At 34.1% G+C, this 22,290-nt stretch overlaps 1 protein-coding gene and 1 long non-coding RNA gene across 2 annotated transcripts in view; one reads left to right on the forward strand and one right to left on the reverse strand.

Annotated features, from left to right (window-relative positions):
* Positions 1-22,290, reverse strand: part of LOC145686369 (uncharacterized) — a 686,556-nt gene that overhangs the window by 454,897 nt on the left and 209,369 nt on the right. The window contains exon 3 of the long non-coding RNA XR_014131597.1: positions 8,411-8,640. This is a non-coding gene — a long non-coding RNA (uncharacterized LOC145686369). The remainder of the gene's footprint in view (positions 1-8,410; positions 8,641-22,290) is intronic.
* LOC145686367 (follistatin-related protein 5-like) overlaps positions 1-22,290 on the forward strand; it is a 690,843-nt gene that overhangs the window by 265,451 nt on the left and 403,102 nt on the right. The window lies entirely within an intron of this gene.

Consider the following 22,290-nt stretch of genomic DNA (forward strand, 5'->3'; position numbering starts at 1 on the left):
ACACGATGTTTGTCCACCACAATGTTCACTTGCCGCGAGCTGGGATCGAACCATGGACTCCGTGCACCAGAGGTGAACGCCACCACTGAGCCAAATAGCGGCCCTCTTAAATGTTTTGAGATTTATATATTAGGTTGTCTAAAAACAACATTGAGAATACTTATTGCGATCTGAAATAACATTATTAAACCACACATGACCATTTTGTTCGATGGCTTAACATTTTCCTGGTAAAAATCATAATCCCGTTAGTATAGAATTGCGGTTTCTGGTTAAAGAAAATGTGACACGTGATTTTTCACAGCCATCTATTGAAACTAACTTAATACCATTCAAGGAATCCTGTAGAGACTAAACAAATTATACTCTGACTGCGCGAGGTCCGGTCTATACAGTGGATGCATTTAAACATCCCAGCCAGTTCTCTTAATTTCTCACATGTCGTTAAATATAAATGCGATCTGACGTTGGTAGCGTGGAATACGACACCCCTTGTGTTGACCAGTTCACACCGTCTCTTTTACATTGCTGGGTGCACTGCGGCTACTTGTGGACAGTACAGATCCGAGTATATTATTCTGTCCGTTGGTACTAGATCATGGCGTAGGATGGCCTTTCAGTTTCACCAAACGCACAGCATAAACTTTCTGAACGCAATTATGAATTTTGCCACAGATTTTAGAGCTTGTCTTTACTTCAACCACTATCTTTCTTGCTCAGTGTTGTCGTAGATTATCAATTTTTATCACTAGTTATCAACCGTTTCAGAAATTGCTCATAGTTCGTTACGTTACAGTAGAGATTTGCAAATGGAAATTCGATCGAGTAAATGTTTTTGAGTCAGCTAATGTAATACTCAAACGTCGAGATTCTTTTTGGTAGTCAGCTTTCTCTAAATGATTTAACACTGTTAGGTAGTGATCGATGTTTAGGTCATTTGTGATGTCGACTGCGTACATGTCGGTTTTGGTCGACTTTGGCCAGAGTATCATCCACTTTTTTTCTGTGATTGGTGGTCCAAAGCGAGCGTAATCTTGGATATTAAAAATTCCAGAACGAAAGCGACTGAAGCAAGTTTTGGCTGTTACTTTTGATAACGGGTTGCTGCCCATAAATAGCACAAATTTCTTCGCAGGTTTGTGCAGCATTTGTCGCCTTTATACAAATAAAATTGTAAAATACAAATTTTGCGGAAACTTTAACTCTTGTTCATTGCGCAATACCTTAATTCTGAACTAGTTTCAACTGTCAACTAATCAAATGATGTTAGGTCTGACACGATGAGACTCGTTTACCAAGAGATTTAGGACACTAACTCCATTTCGTGAGCAAAAGACTCAATATAAGGGGCGATCAACTGAAACCCGTTCGTTCCATGTATTATTGGTATAGTGTGTAGGAGGATATTGTTTGTTTAATAGAGTGTAATGGCTAATGTCCCTATGTGTTGGGTGTAGGAATGTTGTTGAACGTGTTTCCATTTGCAGGTATATAACGAGTGAAAGATGGCGTTCAAGATCCCCCGATCCGTCCAAACAGGACCAGCGTGCTGTCATCCAGTTTCTGAGTGTCAAAGGTTGTCAACCAGCTGAAGTGTTCCGGCGTATGAAAGACGTGTATGGTGATGTATGCATCTATAAAACAACAGTGATGGACTGGGCCAGAATGTTTCGGAAGGGGTGTGAACAAACCACTGATTATTCCCCGTCCTGGTCAAGCCTATGTTGTTGTCACAGAAGACACGCGTGAAAAGGTGAATGCTGCTATAGCTGCGGATAGACGCATTAGTATTCAATCCATAGCGAACGGCTTAAACATGAGTTATGGTACTGCTCAGAAAATTGTGAAAGATCTGGGGTATCATAAAGTGTGCGCGCAGTGGATCCAAATTTTGCACGGACGGCATTTGTAAGTTAGTGACAGTGGGACAAGTGTCTCAACGCTCATGGTGACTTCTCCTGAACAATAGTTTTACTACACGCTAACCATAGACGTCTGTAGATAGTGTACAAATTTCCGCTCGAGATAAAATTTATTTTATGAATTATGACCACTGAACGGGTTTCAGTTGATCGCTCCTTCTATTTTTTACACTACTTGATATTAACTTTTCACGGAACGAATATTTAAGAGTGAAAGAGGTTTAGATAGCCAGTGTTAAAGTCACCATTAAGAGGGAAAGATGTTAACGGATTGACTTTGTTAATGAACTCGACCGAGACAGTGTTTGTGGTTTGAGGGAAACTTCCCTAATCTAGGGAAATTTCATAGGTAAATTGAGCAAAAAGCTAATTTTTTTCGATAAAACGTGAAAATTTAGGGAAATTCTCACACTGATTGATTAACCAATATAAATGATTATTTTTTCCTTTGTTCTTGAGAAATAAGCCAAAAGAAAAGCAATAGTTTGTGTGTATGTTTAAAGTAGCATAATTTCGTCCCATTGTTGACTGGGTGTATTTGTGTGTATTTTTGAAAAAAAAAATGTGGAGAAATAAAAAAGAAGCAAAAAGCAAATGAATAAAACAAGTGTGGTTCGCACTTCTTTCAATATAGCTAAATTAATTGTATCAGATAACTGTTGTCATAGGAATTGAACGCTCAACACACTAGGTAAAATTTTATAAGAAATGGGAAAATTTTGTGTCAGTCGAGGGAAATTTTCTGTAGAAAACCTACAAACACTGGGCCGAGATAATCGCTGTAAGGAAAAAATAATCGCTGTAGCTATATGTTGCAAAAAGCAGAATTCGTAATTCGCTTTCATTTAAGAGTCATAGTGAGGAATATCGTACGTATTAACATTAGAATCTTGTTAAGGTCAACTAGCGTGAACCTAATAAGGAACAGAGTTACCAATACATTTAATTGACTGTTTTGAGTATACGTAATTGCCACTAAGATAAAACGTTGAATGGATTGTTGTCTGTCATTCAATTATTCCACGGTTGTGCTGTGTAGACTTCCAAAGATGGATAATAGATACAAGTCAGTAATGGTGGCCTCAATCGAGCGGCCTTAAATGAACAGTTAGCATTCTTGCCAAGTACTGGTATGTCTTGGTTTCGAATCCTGCATCCGACCATAAGAAGTTAGGCTTTTTCAAGGTTTTCCTAAGTACCTTTCAAAATTCGACTACGTCTTTCGATATTAATTGTTTTCTGTATAAAATGGCTTAAAAGCTCTGCCAACAAGTCTAATAATTATAAATAAGTCGCAAAAATCCCAAGACAGAATTTGTTGTTATTCAATCACCATATGATATCAGTTTCTATGATTCTTTGGTATTAAAGCGTAAGACCACTTCCAATATACGAGCGCAACAATAGGATCGTAAGGATGTGAAATTTTGGCTTAGATTAAAATTATGTTGATATTGCTATACAGACTTCGTTTTAATGCGGCACTTACGTCAAGTAAATTAAATCAAATTAAATATAAAGACTCAAATCTTTGTTGGTGGAATGAAAAACAAGGAACCATTAATTATCTTATTTTTCAGTGTCCTGTGTTGCAGTTAAATCGTGAAAAACTATATAAATTATTAGAAAAATATGAATATAGACCTTAAAGCATCAAATTATGTTTTCGACCTACTTAGACGTCATCAAATGCCTACTGTCATTTTATATATATATAAAAAACTTCAACTATAACAAACCACATATTTATATTCTTTATCTGTAATAATGATAATAAATTTCATTTAATAATAATAAATGATATACAATAATAATAACAAATTGCATTATCATTTGCTCAAGATAACCAAAGGAAGACAGTTGTAGATGAAAGAAAGGAAAAGATTGATTAAATTCCTCAATAATCAACGATAATGACTAGATCTATAATAAATACAACATACAAATTTCCATGGAAAAAGTAAATAAACGGATACATAATTAATAAGAGCAACATAATAGACCTTACAAATTAGAGGATATGGGAGTCGAAGAAAACCTGCACCACTATAAAGAATTATACCTCTAGGTGAGGTAGTGAATAAAAGTATATTTGTGTAGAATCAAACGATCGTGTTTTCAGATAGTTGTAGTTTCTGATATCTCAGATCTACGCACATGGAGGAAATTTTGTAACGAAGTTCCTTAACAACTTTTCAGGGGGACTATAATTTGTCAGCACATACAGTAAATATTTTTTCTGGCACTTACCTTATGTCAGAAAACGCTTTTGAAGTCCTTTATGTAGGATATATACATTTCTTATTTACTTACACTAATACTTATATGTGGTAATAGTTTTTATCTAGATTTTTGGTGTGTGGTCATACTTTTGCCAGTTTCGTGATACTGGTTGTCTGTGTACAGGAAAAAGCACGGATCGACAGCATGTCTCAGAGGAAATTGTGGAGCGCATGAGACAGAGCTTTGTGGCTTTCAAACCCTACCGTTTGCAACTATTACAACACCTGACTCCAGATGATTGTGCCCGCCGATTGGAATTTTGTTCCCAAATGCAGCAAGCTATGGAAGATGATGCTGACTTTGAGTGAATATTGATATTCAGCGACGAGACGACTGTCCAACGCAAAATGCTCTGGCGACCAAGTGTACTTTTCCCGTATTTACGTACTAATTCACGCTGAACGTTCGTAATCGCTCTCCTCATTGCCACCATCTTGTAGAGTGCCATCACAGCCCTGCCATCTAGCGTGTATGCGAGCATTGTCAACTTGGTTAGTGTATCTATATTTTCATGTATCACCCATCTTTGTACGTCGTATACTTGCCATTAAAAAGTGCTTTGAATCCCCATGAATCATTTTGGCTAACCCTGTATCTAATACCTAGATTTACACTTTCGGTCATACTTATTATTTCGATTTCTTGTATCATGTCTTATACTACAATATGTGTAGTCATGGTAATAGAAAATTAAATAATTTTAAGATTTTTATATTTAAAATTGCATCATGTGTTAAAGACATGTATATGCACCGATATATTAAGTGTTTTAGTCAATATTAACACTCCAAACTGGAATAAAAGAGTAACATGGAACATATCAAATATCAAAATTGTATTCTCTCAATTAAAAAAAATAATAATTTCACTCTAAATTGTTTGGTGTCGAAGCACACAATAACATATTTTAGTGAACTTAATCGACCTAACAATCTACCAGGCGGCAACTGAAGTCACTTAAAGCAGTTTCAAACTTCCACACACACACACACATACTTTTTTAAAATTACAACTGTTAACTTCACAATAGAAAACTGGTGCAGCATTAAAAGGAATGTAGTAGAACAGGAGCACGGAGATTTTACTGGGACGTATCACAAATAAAAGATACAAAACCCTGAGATAAACTCCGAGATATTAAAAGCGTTACATAATTTACTGAGATTAAAACTGCATACAGAACTTAGCTCAATTACCTTATATGATGTAGAAATATCCGATGTGTTAGTGTGAGCAGACGAAAATAACAATTATATAATATTTCAATGTAAAATAACATCAAAATACAGAGAGAACTTGTTAAAACTGTATATAAAAAAGTGGGACAAGGCCAATATTCGTTAAAAACTTCATTAGCATTGAATAATGATAAAAATCAATGTGCAAATGTTATTATACTTACAAATAATAATGTAATAATATAGCAAATTGTATGTATGTCCCTGACGAAGAAAGAAATACAAAAAGAGAAAATAATATTAAATAATATTAAAGAGAGATGAAAAATCTATATACCTGAAAAAACAGAGATATATAAAACTTAAAAATAAATAAATAAAATAGCAAAATAATTAAATATAAACAAATGAAATAACAATAGTGTATATGGTACCATGAAACAGCGTCTCGCAACAAAATAAAAGCTTTTCATTCTGTTTTCTCTATGGGAGAGAACAAAAACTGGAAGTGTTGTTCATTTGTATTTAATACAACTGATCCATAAGTTTAAAGATTACTATCTCACAAGTTTATATATATATATATATATATATATATATATATATATATATATATATATATATATATATATATATATATATATATATATATATATATATATATATATATATTGTAAACTACATCTAACATGACATATTGTGAAACTTATCATTAAAACGGTAAAAGGGATAGGAGGGGGAAATGACTCAAATGGTTTCTTGCTTTTCATCGAAGTTCCGAAAACGTTTTCCTAGGATATAAGAATTTTATACAAATATTTTTTACACGTTACACTGTAAGTGAAACGGTTTGAGAAATTTGCATGAAAAGGGTAAAATATTCTGCTTCAAGGTGTAAGAAGCTATTTACGAGGGGAGGCCATAAAGTTATTCTCACCATGATAAAGATGAGCTAGAGATCTGCAGTTTGGTTCACGACACGTTCTCTACATTTCTCACATTTATGGATCAGGCCGTTAATACTGTTCGCATAATCGTCCCCGGAGTTGAAGTCAAAAAAGGTTTTTACTTATGATCTCATAATCCGCAAAACGCTTACCCCCTCAAATGTTTCTTCATATTTGGGAAGCATCAGTAATTGGATAGAACCAGTGAGTATGACGGATAGAGCAAAGGCTTGTGGCTACATTGGCGCAGAAAAGTGATCGTTTGTGCTGTTTGGTGTGTCGGTGCATTGTCTGATAGCAGCAGCAGATCTTTGGAGAGCAAATCTTGTCGCTTTACTTTGATACGTAGCTCACCATAACTTTTGCAGCAGATTCCTGCAATATGTTCTTGTGTTCGTAATCCCCCTACTTTTTTTATGTAACTAATCAGTTAAGACCACATTTTTATGTACCCAAACCACGAGCAACCTTGCTATATGAATTATGCGCTTTTAGCCCTTTTGAGGCTGGCGGACGTATGTTTCCATAATTTAGTCGTTTTTTAAGTTTTAGGGTCAAATAGATATACCCAGCATTCGTCCTTAGTCACTATTTTGTTTACAAAAACATTTGTGTAGTGTAGATCCAAAATGATTCGTGCATTGCTTATGGTGCTGGCCAAGGTGATTTGAGGGTACTGGTCCCAGGAGGCCATAAATTTCTTATTAACCTTGAATTGATTATGGATAGTCACATCACATTTTTGTCGCGATATTTTGTTTCTCCCGAAAATGTACCAATGGGAGCCGAGCACCATGTGATGCTCATGGTCTCTCACAGTAATTTGTGACAATAAGCATCATATATGATGCTCAAGAACCTAGATAAGTTAGTAATTTGTGATATTAAATATGAGCATCATATATGGTGCTCATGGCCTCACAGAAAAATAAGGTGAGCACCATATATGATGCTCATGGCAGTCAACCTGTTAAAAAGGTGATAACAATGGGCGTACTCATGTACTTGCCACTTTGCTCGTATGCAGAATCTGATGTAATTTGGTGTGAACGGACCTTCTACTATTGTCACTTCCCTAGCCAAACAATTAATAGTCACGCGTTTATATTAGCCACCAGTTATTCAACTTTTGCCAGCACAATTGGGTCTGTAATCTTTGAGGATCGATTTTCTAGTCATTATGTACATTTGTACGACCACATTTAAATTCTTTTTCCTAGCGTTTGAGATACCGGTTTTGTTAAGTTCCATTTTAGTATCTCCGTACTGAACTGAGTTCTATGCCAAAACTCCATAAATCAAATTAATTGTAGGGAAAAGAAAACAGCATTGTTTTCCAAAATGTCCTTAGTCAACAGTATTTACTGAAGTTATTTTCTGTCTCGCGCCTAAAAACACTTATAAAACTCTTGCTATAGATAATTTCACCATTATCTTACGAAAAGTAGATAATTACAGTTTTCTTTTATGTAGATTACTTTCATTTCACAGAAATAGAATGATGGAAACACACACAGACAAAATCGTCTCCTGAAAAACTTACTTTTTTGACTTCGGCTCTTTTGGAATTGAGCTCTTCAATTGTATTTGTGTTTGTGATCTTATAAAAAAATGATAACCAGATGAAAGCTAAATATATATAAATTCAGTTCGTGCTGTGGCAGTTATATTAGTAGTTGTCTATCTACGATGTGCAGTTTTAAAGACATAAAATGATCGATAACTAATTATATCTATATACATACATGATCGAGAATTTAGCTTTATTAAACAACCCTCAACGAAATAATATGATGAAATATGAATAATTTTAATAATATAATGAGATGTTAGAATTATATATGAATAAAGGAAGATTATAAAATGTTATGAATACGTTATAAATATAGTATATAACTTGATAAAAGGCTGTTGAGAAAAGTTATAGAATTGATCTCAATTAAAACGTTATATACAGCTTCAAATGTTGTTCTTAAAATATTGCATAATCTGGTTAACATCTAATAGAATTTCATGCACAGCCTGATACGAACGATCATTAATTTATATGTACTACATCTGATAGAGAGAAACAGTTTACCTTCTTCATTGTAGGAGTTTCTTCATTTGCGTATCGAATCTCCAATTTTATAATGGAACATCTACCAGTGTGTGTGAGTAGGTGCAATTCAATAAGATGGGCATTCCTTACCATATACAGCTACCAATGTATCTTAAATGTAGAGGAATCTAATCGCAGCTCAATATTCAATTTTGTCCAACATGCTGTTGCCGCCTACTTTTCTGGCTGTAACATTAATTCAACAGGACCTGTATAGACAGAAATTAGCATATATATTAGTGAGGTACCGACTGATCATTGTATATATATTTTTTTTAAAAATTTCTAGCATATCTCTATCATAGTGAGGTAAAATCTTCTCCCGCCCTCATATTTGGTTGCAATTTTGCCAAAACTCATTTAGCGCCTTCCACAGAAAATGCATTTTGGGAGGCGTGAGGATTTACTAAGAATTTTGCCTAACCATTTGCATACATTTGACTCGGTCTTCACATTGTAAAAGGTTATTTCGCGACAATTATGTAAGGGGTTCAAGCAATTCCAGTGAAATAGAACTTCAGTCAACAAGGATTCTGATACCAAGCTCGTATAGGGTAAACCTACCTAACTTCGTGATGCTAAGGATTATGAATGAAGAAACGCATTTATAGGCATGTAAGAGGTATTTTGTGTATTAGGAAGGTATACACAAACCAAAGCTGCTATGGTAAAACAAAACTAACCCATACAATGTAAAACATCCAAAAAAACGTATTATATAGTACAATAATCGTAAGCTGCCTAACTTCGTAATAGGATACCTAATTTCGTGAATGCATGTACCTAAATTCGTGATACTGCAAACTATTCACTTCGTACATTTGCTACAGCAAAGATTAGTGTTTCGAAAGAATCAAATTGCTGGAAGCTCTAGTGAAGATATTGCAAATAGTGTTAAAGGACTGTAATTCTTTACGAAACTGAAGCTCTCATCACAAGTTTCCTTCCCCTACGTTTGTTTTGTTCTTTTAAATTGTAGGATTACATGGCAGTGTAGTTATTCCGGTCGAAAATTTGGCCTGATCAGGAAGATGAACTGTCACATTCAATTCATGTCTTGTTTTTTCTGCCAGAAACAGACCTATTTTTTGTCAGATAAAGTTAATACTGCACATAGAGAAAGCTATCAATATTTGATCTATTGCTAGTGGCTGAAATGAGTGAGTAGTTCAATGCTTACATTGCTTTTGTAAAGCATAATTCTCATAGTCATTCAATATGACTGCGAAATAGAGAAGTGTTTGATCTGTTTGTAGTCAACTTTTCATCTAATACTTTCTACACACATTTGAACACTATCCATATTCTTCCTTATTTTGTTTCTTCAACCGGTTTATTGTTGTTTCTTGCTGTATCTTTTTTTAAAAAAAATCTTGTTTTGAGTTGAGTCACTTTGAAACAAAATTCGTAAGAATTTGATGCAATTTTATGTGTATTGCACCATACTTTAACTGCTTAATCACTTTTATAGTCAATGTAGTCAAAAAATTTACAACAGTGAATTTATTAACACACAAAATAATTTCTTCTTGGAAGATTGTTTGTCTGAAAAGCATTTTATACGTATACTTCATGCGTCAATTAACATTTTAAGTGATATCAGTGTTGCAGTGTTGTGTTATCACCGCAAATGCTTTTGCCCATTTTGCTATAACCTTGCCATTTCTTGACAAATGGTACAACTCTATGCTTTGTTCTGTAATTAACAATATATCACGTATCAGGAAATAAGCTACATCACGAATTTAGGTAGGTTTACCCTATTAGGTAGGTGTCCACATTTTCGCACTTGTTTGCCAGAAACAAACATAGAAATTACTATTCAGTTGAAGAGGGAATAGCTTTCTAGATTTCTCAATACCAATTTCGTGAACATGCAGTTTTAAGTAACAACAAAAATATGTTCAAGAATATGAGAAGGCTTTTTCCCTTGACCTCCATATTTATACTGGATAAAGCGACAGTTTTGACATTTGCTCAGATTTCATAATGGGCTAGAGACAAATGAGTTATATAGCTCCTTCCTTCAAAGCTTGGATTCGCGTTTGGGTATACATTAGGAGAAAATCTATCATCACGACAAATGATTTGCATCATTCACTTTTCCATAGCCTGAAGAAAATTGATAGTTGAAAATAATAGTCTGGTGTTTCTGTTGGTTGAAAATGAACGAAGATCTCTTCATAGATATAATTTTTTTTAAAAGTTGTGTATTATATATGCACTGAATAGGGTCGATGAACTTCAACCAATCAACGAAATAACAATAAGAACTCATTATAAAAGATAAACAAATTAACTTTCGTTTCATCACTTATAACTTGCCTCCAAGTATAAGACACACAAGTAAAAATATCATAAATTGACTACGTTAGATGTGTTTCTATTTAGCGTTTGAACAGATGTTTTAACTATAAGGAATTAACCACCACAAAATACATTTTCACTTTTTTAAAGTAAACTTAGTAGCACTTCGGTTGGATTTCAAGTAGTAGCAACAATCGTGTCATGGCTCAGTTACTTTATTTACGTCCTCACTAATCCTTACTTTCCCCAATGCAGATCCCAAACTATACTGTAGTTCGTCCCTTCCTCCACACCCTTGGAAGACAGACGCCTTCTTTTGATCGTCTGAATCGACCGCCTCACAGCGAGGATTATATCTTCCTGGTTTGGAAAAGCTGCTTCCGCATTTTATTTCCGAAAACAAAATCACTAGGGGTTCGTGTGCAGGGAGAGAGGAGAGTGTTCTAGGGTCTCCCACTAGTAGTTTCACCAACCTTCAATTTTATACGCAAAACATAATTTCAAGCGTAATCGTACAAAATGGTGGTGTGTTCTGTGACAGTCTTGAATATATCTGCGCATTCTGCCCACATTTATGTTCTAACCCATTTACCGCAACGTAGCTGAGTGAAGCTACTAAGCTAGAAGAATAGGGGTAGAGTTGTCAATAGTCTTGTTTTATACTGGGCGCGGCAGATCCGGCTTCAATTCCTGGCGGGAGTTCATGTGGTTCGAATCCCACGTTTAACTATAGGTTCACGTCTCATATAGCCTCGGTGCTAAAAAGGACGCTAAACTGAAATCAATCAATCATCTTATCCTATAGTTTAATCAAGTATAAGAAAACTTCGAGAAATCGAGTTAAAATAGATGAATAGATTGAAAATTTGAATAGGAATGTTGGGTATACAAAAACTAAGTAATTATAATTTCATCATAACTCTATTCATTTAAACGCGTCGATTAATATTTCTCTTATAAAAATGTATTTCGATTTCTTATACTAACAGTGGTATGCGAATATTGACGAAAGAGAAACACCACAAATATCTTATTTCCAGGAGCCTGTGAGCTACATTTCGGTTATAAAGAAATGACATGGTAATTTATATTCATGCCATAGGAATGGTAAATATAATTACATTCGGTCTACTAAGAGTTCTTGGCTAAAATAGAAAAATACAAGGCTTTTCACTCATCTCATTAAAAAAGTTAGATTTTTGTCTAAGGACAAAGCTAACTGGGTAGGTACATTATACAGTACCTCGAGTTTTTTTTAAATAGTAGTTTATGTTTAATATGTAAACATTTTCTTTTTTACACGTTTTTCTCTGTTTTCAAATTTAAACCATTATAGTGCTTCTCGACCTCGAGAGTTGAACTTTCAAGGATCTACTATTGTAGTTTTGGTCTTTCACATTTATGCTCCTGAAACTTCGGTTTTGACCTGAAACCGTACTCCTTTGATCTTTCACTAAATGGCCAGACTTGAATCGAATGTGCACTACTCTGTAAAGTCATTTAAGTGATCACAAGTCAATCATCTCTGATCAGTCTGTGTATCACCTCTTTAAATCCAACGCAGGATTTTGTTTGCAATAGATCACATTTTGATGCAGTAATATACACAAGATACGAATGTGGTGTAGAATCTCTTGACGCGAAAGTGTTAACTTATTAGTGATGATAGATCTTCATGAAGTAGGGAGCTATATGGTGTAATGGTAGAACAATCAACTCATGTTGAGAATAGTAGGTCGATTCCTGATTATATTAGTTTGTAGTGAACATCATCGTGAAATTTATATGGTTTCTCTAGTTTTCTCTCACTTATTCACGTTTTATTAGTTATTTCATTATCCTCCTGCCATATATAATTTATATCCTTCACCGTTCAGACATAACTTCATTCATTCCATTCGAAGAATGAGAATTTCAGCTAGCACAGGGTGGCGCCGAGCTGACTGGCACATTTTGAACTTAAATATTGCACAGGTTTAATAACTTACATTAGTTGACAGGGCGGGAACCGAAAGAGAAAAACACGCCAGATTATATAGTGAGACGGAATGGAGCATTGAAGCACAGAACATCGTGTTACCTCCGTTCATAATTATTACGAAACTAAGTCTGTGCCAGAAGTGTAACTTGTTTTAGACGAAACTTTAATGTTGATCTCTTCACGTTCTCAGACGTTCGCACTGTTCTTGGAGCTCCATGTTTTACGTCCTACGAACTACCAATCTCTTCAAACTTCTTTACCCAAGTCAATATAGTACGAGAAGGAACCTTACCATGTCGCCCAACATTGCGATTGCAATGTATTGCAATTTCAGTGAAGATGATATCTTTAGCTGATCATACCATAACGGGTTGAACGAAGCTAGCATACTATAAGCATTAATTTCGTAATATGCAGATTGAACAATTGTCTTTAAATACATTGATGGCCAATTGAAATACCGTTTGTTGCATAACAAAATGGAATAAGTATTTCTGAATAAGTTTGTTCATGTCGTATTTTCTAACTATAAACAATATACTAAGAAATCTTGATTTTCTACGTCATTATACCTTAGCAATCGGACGTTATTCTTCAAATTTTAAATTTATATTTTCTTGTATATTTATTTATTAACTCCTGGCGTAAACATAGGGAGCTCATAGTTTCACTCTAGATGTATGCATGTGTGATACTTTATTTCTCGGTAACTACTGGCCGGATTTGAATCGAATTTGGTATATAAGTTGCCTATGGCCAAGTGAATTAAAAAGTAGTATTTGGTAGCCGGGTTCGGCCAGGAACAAGCGTAACTATTTTTGTATGTGATACTTTATTTCATGGTATCTACTAGTGTATTTGAACGAAATTCGGTGAGCAACTAGCCTAATGTCTAAGGAATGTAGATTGCTATGTTTGGTGGCCAAATTCGGCAAGGGATAGGCTCAGCTTGGCTCGGCTCGGCTTACCTTGAATGTGGCATTTTATTTCTCGGTAACTACTGGTTGGATCTGAACCAAATTTGGTGGGTAAATAGCTCATGGTCGAGGAAATAAAATGTTTTATTTGATGTCCAGGCTCAGCTAGGAACAGGCTAGGCTCGGCTCACCTTGTGTGTGGTACTTTCTTACTCGGAAGCTGCTGGAATGATTTAAATTGGCCCAAAAGTAGGTACACAGTCCTGTATGTTTTATGTAGCTCTGTGTACCTAATTTTGGACCACTCTGTATATAGTGTGTATTGGTATATGTATTCAATATTTGTGACGTATACTCTTATTTTTAAATTTCATTTGAAAGAAGCAAAGAAATTTTCGTAACATTATATATCTCTTGATACACGTCAGCAATTTCATATTTGTTTTCTATAATAACAAATTCATTGCGGTCATTAATAAATTAAAAGTAAGATTTCCTCCTCAATCTGTCAAATATCTGTTTCTATATTTGTTTATTTTCTACACTGGTAGTTTAAAATGTGATTGTGCCTTTTTAATATTGCCATTTTTGTATTAATATGGATTTTTCTTTACTTATAGGTAAGCAACCCACCGGACAATTAGACTTGAAATTAATTTTCTCTGCAATAAGGATCTTCGACAACAAATGGTCAACTCTACTTCAAAATATTTTTGGTGAGTTTATAATATGGCCTATTTCTGTATTCTATAAAAAAAATATTCATATTGAGGGCTTTACAAATTGATTTGTACTCGTATTTTGTGCTCAATTGCCTCACATACTATATAATAACTAATAGCCATCCCCATTGGGCTAGTTGTTAGCGCGCGTACTTGTAGTGCACGTGGTACCAGGTTCGATTCCCGGTGGGAGAGCACAAAAAGACAATCATTCACTTTCACTAATCATTCCTGCTTGTTCGAAAGATCATGACTGTGGGCCGTTACACTAAAATTTCATTTCATTTCATAGGTAGTAATGTCTTTATCCCAGACCTCACAATTTAGTATTTGTTTTTTAAAAAAATGCAATTATTGTTGATTTTTAGCACGTTCCAATTAGGACGATCCGAGTTGTGGTACAGAGAACTTCAAACAAGTAGGCAAAAATCGACTGAAGTTCTCATTCCCCACCGTTCTCTCCTTAATAAAATGTTACTTTCTCGGTGATGAATGCAGGACTAAATTTAGTATATAAAAGCAATTCGATTGATATAATAATCAACCAGAAGAATAAGTATGAACATCGGTTTGCTGTCATAAAGATGAGAAAAGTTTAATTCATTTGAAGAAGCACAAAAATTTATGGAAATAGAGAAGACGGGAAGAAAGAATGTTTCTTCAGAATAATAATCTCTCTCCAGGAGCACCACTTTACTAGATAAACAGCATCTCGTACCATGAAATGATAATCAATGGTTATTAATCAAATATAGTCAAATTGTCTCGTTAAATTTTTCGATTAAAACTTGACAAAAATCCACTTGAAAATTTCAAGCAAACGACTTCTGCACCGTTTTTAATGAATAATTGACAATGAGTAATATTCTGACAACCACGGGTGAGGAAATTAAATTCACATTAACTTCTGGAATTATAGGTCTCTCACCACACCCGTTCGGAGCAACAGCCTTTCTATTTTGCCTCTTTACGGAACGAGTTAGGAGTGTATATGGAACGAGTTAGGAGCTTGGATGCCAAGTAGCCTTACTACAAAATTGAAATTTTCCAGGAGTGAAATTTGACCTTCAATATCTCATGGACAATTCATATTTTTGTTATCGTAGCAACCGAAACCATTACTAGGTAGTTTATGGTTTTATAATTTACTATTTACGAAAATATTTTTTAAAAATACCCATCTTTAGAGTTGAATGAAAGCAATAGTTCATTCTCTCATTTTCTTGTTTAGTTCACTTGGCATCCAAGCGGTTCGTATGAAAATATGTGTTTATTTAACTTCACTCAGTTCAAACAGTAAATTCTCTCACATAGCTTAAGTACTGGAAACGGAAGTAAACTTCAACGAATTAATCAATCAAAAGCTACTGGACCAATATGAGTGAAAAACCTCACCAATGTTTCACTTAGAATAAACATTGTAACTGTTGAATTCCAGAGAATCAACTAAAGTATAAAAGATGCATCCAGGTATACAAATTACATGAGTAAAGATTGTTTTCGCTTACTTTTTATTTTATTATTTGTTTTATTGCTTAGTTTCTAAAAGAGTAATGGAGTTTACTTATTTAAATGTGAAAAATAATTTAGTTAATTGACTCGGTCACTGTTAAAAGAGGATATGTGCAATGTATTCCAAATGAAACATTTCCTTTTTTAGCATGACCAACTCAATTCTTGACTATGAAATAAGTCATTTAGAGACAAGCTTGGAAAATATACTTCATATGAATTTAACAATTTTCACGAAGTGGATATTTTCTTTTAATGCGATCAAGTAATTTATCTTTGAAGTCAAAAGAGCGACTTTCGAGTTAGAGAAATTCGAAGTTGCATCGAAAATTTCCTAAGAGAGAGAGAGTATGTGATGCTTTTTGTGTTTTAGATATTTTCCATTAAGGTTATGTATTGAAGGACCGAAGGACGAGGAAATGTGTATTTTGTTGTAGAAACTTCGTCTAAGAAAATCATTGCCTTTGATCGTGAAATCATATAAAGCTTACTGACGCTTATGCATCACACACAACTCTGATGTAGAGTTGGTTGCCTGCAAACTAGGCTTCAAACGATTTCATGAATACTAGAAATTCTAATAATAAGAGGAAGCGTTTCTGTGTTACTGTGTGTGTTACACCAATTCCTGGTGATTATGAGGCGGAAGTTGGTGAAATACCATCTTTTTCTGATATTGTAGACAGAATTCTCATTAAATACATATAGTATTACACTTCGTTCTCAGACAGAAAATGGCAATTTTGAAGTGCATTTTCGTTTCGCATGTTTCGCCAACTTTTCAACTTTCAAGTCATATTATCTTTTTCAATTGTCTTTTTTTTTCTCTTATTTTTCCGAAGTTTCGGTGATTTTAAACGCCATTTTTGGTGTGTTTCTGTAATATTTTATTATTTTTGTAGTTCTTTTAATTTTGGTAATATGCTCGAGAGTTTGTACCGAGGTAAACACATATTCTTATAAGATAAAATATTTACAAGCAAACGAAAGAGAATCTGAAGTATAGGTATTAGTCTTTGTTCCTATATTGTGAAGACAATGGTGGGGTATTGCAACCATATATAAGGTAAGTGGAAACAACTTGGAAGTTTTCGTTTTCATTAAATATTTCGAAAATTAATTTGAGATTAAAAAAAAATCATTTCTGACGTTTAAACTTGCTACTTTTTGGACGCTCTGTGCTTTGGCGGAAAGAGGCAGTGTGCCTAGTAATTCTTCTCTGGTCCGAATGTTTGCTGATTTTCACTTTCCAAATTTTCGTATACAATTTGTTGATTCTAATACGTTAAATAATTACAAGATTTACGCGGAGTTACCATTTCTTTGTTGTAGTAACGAGCAGGACACGAAGTACAGTATGCTATATAGTAGACCGAGATGCGGGAAATAAGTGCATTTTACGCTGAATAATTTGCTGTATTTGTCTTAATAACGATTAAATTATTTAAATGTATATTTTATTTGGTAAAATCGAACTTACATATTTCAACTCAAGAAGCTATTTTATTTTTTCTGGTATCGCGGATACGATACCCATCATTACATGTGTTCGTTGTACTCTTTTAAAGTTATAATTACAAATGTAATCACCAATTTCACAATTTTTAGGTCATTTTTTACAATTTTAAGTCATTTTTCCATGTTTTAGGATGTTTTACACGTCATATAGGTCATGAACTTCCGCCCTTATACATAATAAACAGTCACCCCACTACCTATAATATCGCTTGACTGAATATCACTAATAGGTGGTGTTGCCTGTACTTTCGCTTGCGACTCAATGAGTTAACACAATGTGTATAACGAAGTCTTTAAATAATTGATCTAATGTGGTATGCAGTTGGTTAGTGGAAAACTCAAAATAATAATAACTGTTAAATTTAAACAATTAAGGAATTTAATTAATGACGATTTTGGACTAGTATACAGTGGGCCAAAGGATTGGAAACAACTAATAATCTTGGTACAATATTGAAACAACTAATAATCTTGGTAAGAGAAATTTGTTTAACTGAAAATATGGAAAATCGTATTTTCCATTTACGAATATATTACAAATCAAACACTGAATTAGCAACGCACATTTAGAAAAGACAAATACGTTTTGTGTAAATGTGTTAAGTAATATTAGAAGAAACGCAAACTTTAAACGAGTACAGTATTACATTATATATAATATCATTATAAATTCATAGGTATAGCATGTCAAAATATATATGTGTATGTGCATGCGGGTGCGTTTGTATTACTTTCCTGGAGCAAAATTTTTTGCCAAAGAAAAAGTCCATGAAACCATTGCTAAATTTGTTAGTGAGCGAGCGAGCATTTTTATCTATTCCACCAAGGTACATTTGATAAATGGAACTGATAAATCACATAATATTTGTTTTTGCAGACTGTCCGCGTAGAATGGTTGTAAAGGTTTGACTATATATATACAAACCTTTTACGCTTCAATTTTCCTGAATGGGAAAGCAAAATACAAATCGATCACTTCTTTACAGTTACAGAAAGCCATATACTCAGGGTAAATTAAAAGCGAATAATTAAAAAAAAACATAAATGTATTTCGCAAATATATTCGCCTATACCATTAAATCTGTTATCAACAAGTTAGAGATTGGAGCAAACTGTTTTAAAACGAGAATTAATTTTCATCTCAACTAACGAGAATTAATTTTCAGCTAACCTTTTTGTGATTTGATTTATTGTGGGACCAAACTCTTTCATCTATAAGAGGATTAATGTAGAAATTAAATTTATAACATTTATTTCTATTCATGATAATTAGATGTGACTATTATGTAAATGAGTTGGTTTGGATTATAGGATAGAAACAAGGAGAATAAAGAGTTCGAAGAAAAAACAACACACATGATGACGTCCACTACAATACATGTAGGTTCATATGACCTAGAGCTCGAATAAGGTATTCGTCGGATTAGAAATAAACATTCTATTATTTTATCACCGTGTTTGTCCAGAATGATGATGATTTTGAGTTTAACGTCCTTTCTAACAGCTAGGCTATATGAGGTGGGACCTACAGATTAACGAGAAATCCGAACCACTTGTGCTCTTCCACCGAGAATCGAACCCGGGTCTCCTGTTTGTCCAGAAAACAATCTGAAAAATATTATTGAAATTGTTAATCACCACTCGTATGTTGCGTATAGCAGGCGATGTATTTCTGCGCCTGAGTATGAATGCATCACGGTATAAGAATAAATCAATCAAGAGTACGATAGCAAAGCGTATTGTTTGTTTTGAAGATCGAATAGGACGGCATCAGTATTTGGGAGTTATTTTCTTCCAGATAGAATTTAAATATTTCCAGATAGAATAATATATTTTCGAAGAAATGATTTCGTTGTGCATTTTCAATAAGTTTGCGAAGCCTGGCTGGGTAACAATCGTCTGAATACACTAGTAGATCGTGCAGTTGATTTAAACATTCGACATGGAATACTTCTCTCTTTTTTGATCTATTTTTTGCGTCGCGAATTCTAAAACGAAATTGAGCAATGAAGAAGATAAAGCAACGTCGCTTTTTCCCTCCAAAGAAAGCTGTTGTGAATTTCGAATCTATCTGAGAGCTTCCTATCTTTTCGTTCCGGTTAGGCACGCTTCTGTGAAGTTTACAAATGATCCCTTTAAGTCATGACGTCACACAGTATGGTTGCTACGGCAACCGCTCTGAGACTCTCTAAACAATAATCAAGTAGCACGGTGTGTAACACACAAAACCATCTTCAACAAACTTTCATGTCTTTTAAAACCACTAGAATTGTGTTTGTTGGCTTTTCGAATCATAATAGAAGACTTTCTCGTATTCACGTACAGTAGCTATTTGCGAATAGTGGATACTATTCCAGGAATCATATTGGTAACTTTGTTTGCTCTGCTTCATTTGGTTGTGAAAGCAAATGAAATTAGCCGTTGACTGGAATATACGTGCAAATAATGAGTCTGATGACAAACTATATTATTTTGTTCTCCAGTGTGAAAAAAAATGTTGATTTTTCGAATTTAGATTGAAGTTTGGCATTATATCTAATACCTAATATCTAATACCTCGTAATTGAAGTTGAGTGTATTGTACAGAATTGAAGTGACACAATGCTAGTGATCAAAGTGGCAATAATTATCAAGGATCGTGTGTAAACGATCCAAGAAATTATTAGCATATATTATTCAAAAAGTGAGTAGAATATAATGAAAAAATTGTATGTATCATTTAAAATAATCGTATGTAGTGCATTCTTTGTGTTCATATGGAAAGGCACGGTAGTTGCTGTATTATCTCTTAAGATTATTTAATGTTCAATATTGAGAAAAAGCAAACAACAAATTGAAAAAATGTGAGTCATGAAGAACATTTTCGTATATATTTTAAATGGTCTTATTTATTTCACAAAGCATTTAAGGTAACAATTTAGCAGACGTAAGGTATTGCGCTGTGAAGATGAGTAAATTTTCCGCAAAACTGTGCTATATTTTATAATTTTACTTTCATAAAAGCGCAAATTCTATGCATGCTCGTGGACAAATTTGTGTTGTTTATGACAAGGATATATAATCTAAAATAACAGCCAGAAGATGGTTCGCTCGCTTTCGTTCTGGAAATTTCCAATGTCCAAGTCCAATTTACTGTTGCTTGCAGTAAACAAAATCACAGAAAAAGTGAATGATATTCTGTCAAAAATTGAGCAAGATTGGCATGCAAGTAATCATGTCATCACCAAGGACCCAAACATCCATCACCAAACAGTGTTAAGCAATGTGGAGAAAGATAACTACAATAAGAATCCCGACTTTGGCGCGGGAGACCCGGGTTCGATTCCCGGCGGGAGCTCATGTGGTTCGGATTCCACGTTAATCAGTAGGTCCACGTCTCATATAGCCTCGCTGCTGAAAGGGACGCTAAACTGAAAGTCAATTCAATTCAATAAGAATCCCGAAATTAAGGTATCACATGATCTGTCTCAACAATTTTACTTCACAGTATTTGTATCTGCAAATTTACACTGAAACGTAACGAACTTAAGCCATTTCTGAAGCAACTGCGTACGAATTATGAAAGTTGATAATCTATGATAACAATATCCGAAAAAGATCGTGGTCGAAGCGAATAGAAGTTCCACAGTATGTTGCAAAGCCCACATTGACGCTTGGAGGGATTGAAAGACCATTGTATATGAGCTGCTGCTGCGAGGCAGAACGATAGACTTGGACAAGTACTAACTATAATTTATCGCCAGTGCACCTAGCAAATTAAAAGAAATGGCCAGAATCGGTTAACAGAAATGGTATCGTATACCATACTAACAACGCCGGACCGCATGCATCTTTAACGACCTGTAATTAAGTTAAGTAAAGTTCGGTAGAGTTTTTATTGCACCTACTGTATAGCCCGAACCTGTTACCGTCAGATGGTACTTTGTTTCGTTTTCTGAAACGCTTCCTGAATAGTCTTAATTTGTTTTCAAAAGAATCATGTGAAAACTACCTGTCATTTTTTTTGACCATATTTGTTATTAGAAAAATATTAGGTTATCGACCAAAATGGTGTGTATGTGGTTTCATAATGTTATTTCAAATCACAATAAATGCATCCTCAATGTTGACCTCCAAACGCTCAATAGCTTTTAGACAACCTGATATTAACATACCTTAGATTGGAAGTGGGAAGAAAATGGGTACCTCAGTATTTGCCTGGTAGAACTAAGAAGAACTCAGTAAGGATGGCCAGCCACAAGATTCAAGCCCAAATACTTTAGATTGCTATGCCATAACGGCAAATACATGAATTTGGTAAACATTTTGTCCGCTTATTTCAGAATAATAACTGCGTGCATTCTACCTGGTCATTTAAAAATATTCCGTACGTAGTATATATAGTAAGATTAATATTATTTTTCAAATTTTAATTCAGAGGAATATTAAAAACATATAAAATACGGAGAAAGTTTTAATATATTTCGTGTCCAACCTCACGTTTAAAAAGTACAATATTTTAAAACTATGTCTTATATTCCGCTCTTGAAGTGTTGATAAAATAATTAAAAACTTTATTCTTTAATTGTTTGCTTCTTTGAAATTAGATTTAAAAAAATACTCACAATACTTCTACAATATATACTAGATGATGATTTGATGCTTTTTACAAACGTTTGAAATGAATACAGCTTTTCTAATCTTTCTAACCTGGACACTTGCAGCAAAATGGATTAGAAACTCCTGCATTAATCTGTATTCCAGTACTCAATCGTCACTGCAAAATACATTAGGTATTAAACTGGGCAGTCTCCGGTATTAAACTAGTACACTGTTTATTAGTATTATTTACATTGAGTATGTTGAAAGCATTTCCCTCTGTTCTATCAATTTATTCTAAGATATGCGAAAATGCTTTGTATT

Source organism: Thermobia domestica, chromosome 5 (genome assembly GCF_964235325.1).
Source record: "Thermobia domestica chromosome 5, izTheDome1.hap1.1, whole genome shotgun sequence".
Lineage (NCBI taxonomy): Eukaryota > Metazoa > Arthropoda > Insecta > Zygentoma > Lepismatidae > Thermobia > Thermobia domestica.